Source organism: Pimephales promelas, chromosome 20 (assembly GCF_988280905.1).
Source record: "Pimephales promelas chromosome 20, fPimPro1.hap1.1, whole genome shotgun sequence".
Lineage (NCBI taxonomy): Eukaryota > Metazoa > Chordata > Actinopteri > Cypriniformes > Leuciscidae > Pimephales > Pimephales promelas.
Window position 1 is genome coordinate 27,238,953 of NC_142788.1, and position 9,740 is coordinate 27,248,692.

The window sequence follows — 9,740 nt, forward strand, 5'->3', positions numbered from 1 at the left end:
AACTTAATTCTGTCTGTGATCTGAAGAAGTGCACTCCCAGAGTGCATTGCGACATGAATAAATTAATTGCTTTGTTATTCTATTTTTGGCTTTATTTTACCATTACAATTTTATTTGCTATCGTTATTGGGGTTATACTTACAAGAGACCGCAAAAAAAAAAAAAAAAAATTGTAACGGTCAATTAATTAAATCATAAAAAAATATGCATATATATATTCTGTATATATATATTCTGTATATATATATAAAATGGTAGTCAAACCAGTCAAGTAATGTTTACAAGGTTTTTCTGAGTAACGAAGGGATTGCATGCAAACAGTACAGATTACTACGAAATTTTAAGTAAGTTCAACAAATTATTGGACATTAAGTAAAGTCAACATAAAAATTCTTAGTAAGAACAATGTTAGATTTTACCGTGTACGGGGTTGTAAATCAAAAGTATTTCCCTCTGTAGAAGCTGGCAACCCACATCATTTCAACTTATTTTTAAAATAATAGTTTTTAACAGAGGGATTTATGATGAAAAACTACATTACCCATGGTGCTGTAGAAAAGAAATACACCAATCAGAGTCGTGACAAGACAGCGCCAAAAGAGCTATATAATCAACGTTTTTAAATGTTCAGTTTTATATTCCTCCATTGTTTTTAATTTGATTATGCGGTTTGCAATGCTTCATGATGATCAAAATATGTATTTGCATCAAATCAAAGTTTGTAATGTTATGAATCACCTCTTAGCTGATTGGTTTGGTTCGTGACTTGTAATGCTTAACAGAGACTGTTTTTTAAATCCCTATGGGAAAATTGAACGGAACAAAAAAGCCCTAGCAACACCCTGGCAACCACTTACGAGATCCTAGTAAACTGGAGTCAACTTTTGCATGTGCCTACACCAGCATTTTCTTCAGAAATGTACAAAATCCACAAATCTGGTTTATTTTCAAATTCTATTTTAGTATTGTTTTGTTTTTTTAATGACTTAACAAGGTTTCCACCTCAATGTGTGACTTTAAAGCCGTTCCAGTGTCTGTTTTAACACATTTATTTCTAAGTAAACACTTTTTCTTGCCAACTCAGGAAATTGGAGTTGCAGAATAGATCACTTGAGATTTTTGCACTGGGATGCCCGCGGTTATTTGCTTGGGGGGGAAAAACAATAATTTGAAACAGTTGACCTAGAAAAAGTGCTTTCCAGAACCGAGTCGAACTGAGTCGTTCGGTTCACCACCTCAGATATATACGACTGACCACTGGCTGTTTGTATATCCTCTTTAATCAGGGTGCTTTTAAAAGTTTCTTACTTTAACCTCACCGGAGTGAACAGCTCCAGTCCAATTACTCTAAATATTAAATCACCCCTAAGCAACAAATCCACCACGGGTAAATGGACGCCTTCATCCAGCAACGGCCAATTCTGCACATTTCGCCAACTGACATTATGCAGAATCTGCAATTCTGTTTCTGAATAATTGGTCAATTTGGCCACTTTCCTCTCACGGATCAAGAATGATAAATATGTTGTTGTGGAGGATGAACACAAGCACCCGGCGAAAAACCTTAGCAGGTAGGATGGATTTCACTGTGGGATGCTTGAGAAGTCCCTGTTTACTGGCCTCTCCTCATTTAATATTAAACACAGGAGTTATTAAAGCAATTGTCAACAAGAGTTATAAAAACACTACAGAGATTGACTAAAGAGAGAAGGAGAAAATGAGGAGAAACTGCATAATGTCGTGCGTTTGGGTGCATTTCAAGCCTTACGGTATTGATCCGTCCGTCCGTCCTGTCCACGCATCGTTTCCTCAATCCGTAAATTCATCTGTATGTCCTCTCTAAGAATAATTGACAGAATATATATCACTGATTGTCAAAGGCATCATGGCAAAGTGCCATCTGAATACAAACAGAGGCCTTGCTAAAGTGTTTGGGGCACCGGTCCAGTGCATCTGAGAGAGTCCTTGGTGATTATTGTCCTGAAAGAAATGATTCACAGCTGCTGCAATTAGTCAGGAATTATCAAGATTCATGCTGTGTGTCTTGCATTGTGCAAACAGCCGATTACAAGACAGACACGTGTCCAGATTGCACAAAGGTGTGACTAAGTATGTGTTTGGAGGCGGCTGTGGGAGTCTAAAATTGTATTTAACAAGTGTAATGTAATATACTTGGGCATAATAATTAAGCTTAATGTGAATTTGGTGGGGCTGGAATTGAACATTTTGGCTAACTATTTCATTCTGTTCTTCATTTGGTTACTTTTATGAGTCATACTTTTATGGCCCGTCCCCATTTACTATCGTTGAACAGAAAGAAGTGACCATGATGTTCTGCATAACATCTTTAGGTGTTTTATGGAAGAAAACAAGGCAAAACAGATCTAGTGCACTTAAAATATGTTTGATTTTACTATAATGAGCACAAAGGAACTTAAAGGGATACTTCACCTCTGGAAAGGTCAATGTGACCAATTTAAAATGGGTCATTTATGTAGAAGAAATGTGAAATTATTTTTCAATTTGGAGCTTTCTAGACTGAGAAAAGCCAGAAAATGTATTTTTGGCTTATGTGGATGAAAGACAACAACTCCCAGAATGCACTTGCTTCGCTGCCCTAGGAGGCCACGCCTACCGGTAACAGAGCGCAGTAGTTAAACAACAAGTCTAGGCTACTAGTGAGTCTCCATGATGAGTCTGCCCGAAAATGTGTTTCGAGATCGCCCAAAATGTCCGGGATTCGGCTTTTGCGTTCCTCATCATGTTTACTGTGGCGAGCGGGACGAGTGTGGGCCGCGGGAGAACGGCGCGAGGCCAGTGGCGTGATTAACTTACCGATGAGCGACACCTGAGACGCACCGATCTTGTATCTCTCACGGAGGAGCGGGAATTTTCTTAGCAATGTTAAAGATGTTAAATGTTAGTGGAGTGAGGTTTATGTGCAAAGCTCTTACAGGCCTACGTCCGTTACACTCACTCAGGGTCACGGCACCAAATGTAACTGGTATTCCTTGACCTGCTCTGGGCGGGATTCGAACTCGCACAGCTCTTAAGCCAAGTTCAGACTGCACGATTTTCAAAGTAGTCGGGTCGCTGCTCTTTTCACACTGCATGACTATCTTGGCCAGCATTCAGTCACTGCTGTGTTCACACCGCACGATGTCTCGGCGACAGAAGGTTTCACACTGCATGACTTTAAAATAGGAAAAATCGCCGACAACTCCGTCTAGCACGCTGCGCGCAAACTACGTTTCACAACAAACACACGTGAGATGCGTCACGTGAGACTTTTTTCTTTTTCGACCCGGTTGTGATCAGCTCAGATGAAACGTCAAATAAACACGGGTGCTCCTGCCAAATTTCTACTAATTTTTTGTCCATTTCTTGGGTTCAAATAGACCGAGAAGAAATCTTTTTCTGAAACAATGCCATGCATGTTGATATGTGATCTATAACTCCTCCCCAAACTCCCCGCTGCGCTGTATCTTGCTCTCTCTCACTGGTTGTCGGTAATTGGCGATGTAGTTTTCAGTCAACAAACTTTTCACACAGCAGGATTTTGAATCACCGACAGGTCCAGATATTTAGCATGCCAAATATTTCACGGGCGTCGTGATTCTCTCAGATCACGTCTTTGCTCATTCACACTGCGTGATTGTCACTCGCGTGAACGAGCGCCGATTTGCATGTGATTTCGGGCATTTGTCGGCGATTTCTCAAAACCTGTCGGCGAGCCAAAATCGTGGCTAAAATCATGCAGTCTGAACTCGGCATTACTGGCCTACGTCCGTTACACTCACCCACCTAAACCTCTCTCCCATCAGGGTCACGGCACCAAATGTAACCGGTATTACTTGATCTGCTCTGAGCGGGATTCGAACTCGCACAGCTCTTACTGGCCTACGTCCGTTACACTTACATATGATTTTGATGGACACGTTGTCATAAGAACAACTTAGTTTTGCAGTCTAAAATCTCATGAATCTAGTATCACATTAACATTTCCCAGTTCTCGAAAGTAACATTTCTGTGAAATGACTCACATTTCACTGAGTGAGCCAGAATGATTCACAAACTGAGTGTATATGACTCGATCCGCTAACCCGGCGAGTGCTTTATGAATCTTGTGATGGACTCACTTAAAAGAATTAGTTGGTAAGAGTCCTTTGTTTGGAAACCGAACGTCTCGGTGCAGGAAACACTAGCATGCGCTCGAACAAAAAAACGCGTATGAACCACTTTAGACTTTAAATTATTATCGCCTTTTTTTAGTTTGTTGTAGACTAGTCACAGTCTGGAGCCACATCCAGAAATCTCCGCTTTGACTCATGCTGTCAGTTCGAAAGCCTGTAGTTTTGACCTTTTCCAACACATGCATAAATTTGTCATAATAACTGTAATCACTAACAATTTGTTCTCCGGTTTATTGGACATCCTGGAGGGGGCAGATTCACCTGTTCTCTGTTCATTCAGCTGGTGAACTCACCCCCTCGAGAGCTCTGTGGGAGGACGCTGTTGACATTTAATACTCTGCAAGTTTCTTTTCTGACCTCTGAGCAGACCATTAAAAGTGAGGACAGCAGTCTAACCGCAAAATATTACACAATCCACTCCACAAAGATGAGCTGTCATGAATATGAGTCGAGAGATTTTTTTTATTTTTCCACAAAGGTTGGCACAGATGATTGGCACCCTTGCTTTTTATCATTAGCCTACAACAATAGGTTTGTAGCTAGTTGCGCTCGAGCTTGAGCGGATAGCTGGAATATATCAAGATGATGTTCGAAATGATTGTAATGGAACAGAAAGGCTTTCAGGTGTTGGATGGAAGACAATGATTCTGGACAGAAATTATTTATTTTTCAGACTGTCAGTCACGATGCTGAACGCATTGATACTCGGACAAAGCAGCATTTATTATGAGTCCTGTATTCGTTTATGAAGTCGAATGAAGCAATCTTAGGCTTATGATGTAACACGCAGGACATTCTTAAATTAAAAGACTAACAAGTCTGTTTGACCTCGGTACGATTCTGATGTATACTGGAATGATGTTTTCATTATTAACAAAACTTGTTAAAATGATCAATTTTTTTAAATTTTTTTTGGATTTAGGATAATCTTGTTTTTTAATCTCCTTAGTCTAAAGGCATGTTTGCATGACAACAATGTACTAAACTTGGAAAAATGTTCAGAACGATCCCCGTTCTTGACTAAAATCCCAGAAAATTACTAAAAATGCTGTATTATGCTGCCAGGCCAGTGGTTGGTGCTGTGACTTTGTAAACACTACATTACACTAAACTGTAGACCGAGTACGCATGTGCATGACATCACCGTTTTCACAATCAAATTGATCAAATTTGACGATAACGGTATCATTTTCAAAGACATGCACTTTGAAACTCGTTTTAAAATGTCAAAAAGCTTGAGTTTCAGGTCAGTGAAAGACAGATAGATATTACGGATGGACAGAGATAGATAGATGGATGGATGGATGGATGGATGGATAGATAGATAGATAGATAGATTTATTTTGATAGATTTATTTACAGTATATTCCACTGATTTTCAAATCAGCAAAACTAATGATAATAGACACTTCTGGATCATGAAAGATTAGATGTGCTTGTCTGGAGCCAAAAGACAGCCTGATCTATATTCAAATCATGTGAGATTCCCACCCACGCCACGGCTTTAAAAACAGAAAAATAAAACACTTTTTAAAACACTAAAACACAAATGCAGGGCTTGGGATGCTCCAACACTTTTAAGACACTTATAAAGTCATAAGTGTTAGAGGGGAAAATAAAGTGGGAAAACTATTTGCATTATTTTTAAGGATCTGAAAGAAGAAGAAAAAACTATAAGAATACTGCATATATTTTCTCTGGGTATTTTGTTTGTTTTTAATTTCTGTGTATATCCAAACATAGATTTTTCATACAGAAAATATCAAAAGCTTGTCTGACACTACAATGATAAAACATAATTTTAACAGCGAATAATGACATCGCTATCTCCATGCAACATTGTTTCTCAGCTTGCAGCAAGACCGTTTTAAGTGGGCCACGGACTGTGTAGACATAAACACAACAACAAAACACTTAAGCTAATTAATGTTTTTCTGATGCGCGAGACTTTCATTTTGAAAGACATCCGTGAAAGCCGCTGACCCTTCTGCAAAGACTTTGCTCTTCCACTGCTCTACTTTTCCATTGTTTTTCTATGTAAACACGCACGTTTGACCGTTGCACTCACTGTTTTGTTCCACTGACCTGTAGTTTTGTCCTGACTCAGTATCTGCTGTTTGCTACTCTACTCCTGGTTTGAGACACATTTTTTTAAAATAAATTTGCATGTTCAACTTCCTAAAAACGTTCCAAGCTTTAATCTAAATGAGGGCAAACAAAACTCCTATGATTGATTGTGAACTTCACAAACCTTGGTATATCATAAATTGATCAGATTAATACCATTGCATTGGTTTTTATATTACTTGGGTTTACTCTCGACTTATATATACAGGATTCACTGTTGTCCTAGAGACATCTGAGCTATAGACTGATGTGGGAGTCTTCCGGGGATGTACTTGTTTGGCATTTAATTATCTTCCTCTGATTTTCAAATTAGTTTTCTTTTTTCATAGAAAAAAAACTAATAATAACAGACACTGCTGGATCATGAAAGATTAGATGTGCTTGTCTGGAGACAGCCTAAAGACAGCCTGATCTATATTCAAATCATGTGAGATTCCCACCCACAGCTTTAAACAGGAAAAATAAAACACTTGTAAGGCAATTAAAGAGAGAATATGCTTAGGTTCTCAGAGAATGGTTTCTGCATGGCTTACTCTTTTACGATACATATTGTTTTGATGCGGAACTTTATTCAGAATGAAGATATTGCGGTGTTAATATAATCTAAAAGCCCTTTGAAAATTAAGTCTACTTAATGCTTTAATGGATCATAGGGCTGAATACTTCGTTTTAGTTTTCATTTTTGCTACTTCTCTGATGGTCTTCGGGGTCTACTGGACCCCAATTAACTTTTGCTTGAAGTAAAAAAAAATGTTCTCTTTCTCCAAATGGTATTTATTTAAATAAATAAATAAATATTTATTTATCATTGGACTCAAAATAGACATAATTCATCATCAAAATCAGAAAATGTGCACACACACATACACACACACACACACACACACACACACACAAAGGAATACATTTGTAAGGCTATAAAAAAGATAAAATAGATGACACCAACTATTGTTCTATTGTTCCAAACTATCTTACCAATTTACTTTTTTTTTTTTTTTTTTTTTTACAAATATTTTATTTTCACTGCTTTATTTGCTAATTTGTGATTGCTGTTCAGTTGAAATAAATGATCAAATCTTAAGACTCCAACATTTCTCTTTGTAACATGTTGTTCAGGTCTGATTCTAAACATAATGTAACATTATTGAAAAACTGTTGTTTTTTCAGTACAAAAACAATTGCTAAACTTTGACAAAAATGATTTTATTTTTGTTATAATTGTGATTTTATAATATTTAGATATGAACTGAATCCAACTTTAGAAACTATATCTTTCAGTAATTCAAATAGTATATAGGCCTAGTGGAGCTCTATAGCCATCTAGTGGTTAAAGTGACTTGTTACAAATTTTAACCTGTATTTTCCAAAAATTGGGCAAAAATTTTACATTCAACCTTGTAAAATTATCCATAGTAGGCCTATCCCCAGGAATGAAAGTTAGAAATCTGGGTCTTTTATAAAGTTTATTTAACATAAAATGCTGTTTTTTTTTTGTAAAAATCTTATTTAAATAAATATTTATTTATTTATAGAAATAAATAAAAAAATCATAAATCCTCCAAAAACGACACAAATGTTGAGTAAAAACATTAATAAACAGAGTAAAATTATATTTGTTAAAAAAATCTATTAATAATATTATTATTGTTATTGTCTGGGGTCTGATAGACCCCGAAGACCAGCATTGTGACTTTTTTTGAAGAACATCAGAAGGTTAAAACAAGATGAAAATGTTTAAGTCTTTAGTATTTTTTTGGCTTTGGTCCAATGCGTTGTATAGTAATTTCCAAACAATCTGTTTTTAACCATGAATCTGTTTCTGCGCTGCGTTCGATCCCTTTTTTTTTCTGCGCTGCGTTCTATTTAGCCTACGTCACAGAGAGCAGCAAACTCGCTTGACTGTTTCTGCCCGTCGTTAAAGACTCGCTTACTGTCACTGCAGTTATTCTGCGATATTCCGATTATCAGTCACGTACAGTGTGTATCTTGCTATCAAACAGCTTGTCAACTGTAAGTTACTTCTTTGATTTGTTAGATTAATATCCGAAACTCGCAATGTGTACTTGCTCCGGAGAGGTGTGTCTGGAAATATACCTCAACGGCGTGTACCATGGCACTGAGACTTTCCAAGTACCAGTAGAGGATGAGGACCAGGTGGAGTGCAGGATCATCCCCGATGCCATCTGCGACCTTTTCGGGAGCTCGGCAGTGATCGATTCCCTGGAAAGGATTGATTCACCTGAGGACATGCCAGTCAGTTCCAGTGTTGTAGAGGGGGGCGCTGTGCAGGTTGACTCTGTGAACGACTCAACCGCCTCAGCTAGTGTTGTTGAGAGAGATGGGCTCGAGGATGAAGTCAAAAATGTCTCCTCAGTGTTGGTGTCACCAACGGAGTTGGCAGGGAGCGGGACCGACGCTTCTCCTGAAACCCCAGAGAACAGCCCAACAGGTGTGTTAAACATGAACAACAGGCTAACATGACCAATGGCACTGATAGATTTTCTATATATTCAGGGCAGGGGCACGGGAAGTATAAGGGGGCTTTTCATAGGATTGTAAACGCGACGAAACAACGATTTAATTCATATTTTTTTTCATTTATAGGCTATAGAAAAGTGTAATCGAAATGTTGAATTATGTTTTTTGAAAAATGCGCGCAGTGCGTGACGTCATATTGTGATCCTTGCAAACGTCTGCCTTTTGAGGAATTGCCAGGTGTTAATATTGTTTAACATTAATATTGTTGGTTTAATGCTTATTTTCTATGTACATTTGTTTATTTTTCAATTAAAAAAAAATCTCCTGAGTGCTTAATCGCCGTGTGTGCGCCATTTTGTGTAACTTTCCGCGCGGCTATGCCTCCAAAGATCCACGACCACGACTTCGAGGCGAATCTGGCCGAGCATGTCTCATCACACCGGCACCCATTTTGCGAATGTCTAAAATAAATAGTTAATCACATTTACAAAATGACTCCAAGTCGCCCCTGTCATTTCATTCATAGAATAGTACATTAACAATGAGATGCAAACAGAAACGTCTTTCAAGCCAGTCTACTTTTTCATGTCTAATTTGTAGTTTGAGATGTGTCTAATAACATGTTTTTATTTTTGTTTTTTCAGAAAGTACCAAAGTGTGGATGATGAAGAAAGCGAGTGGATTCTTTCAGATGCTTTTTGGCGTCCCAGAGCCACTGTGTGTCCCAGACACTCATCAGCCAACATCTGCAACGGATCTGGTTGATTCTGAGCAGGAAACCCCCGTGGATCTGGACAATTTGGAGCAACCGGATGTCCCAGTTCCAATAGTTTCGGAGCAGGAAACTCCAGTGGATCTCGTTGATCTAGAGGAGTCCAGCGTCTCGGCTCTAAACCGTTCTGAGGCAGAACCAGTGTCCACTGAAGGTCTGGAAGTTGAAGT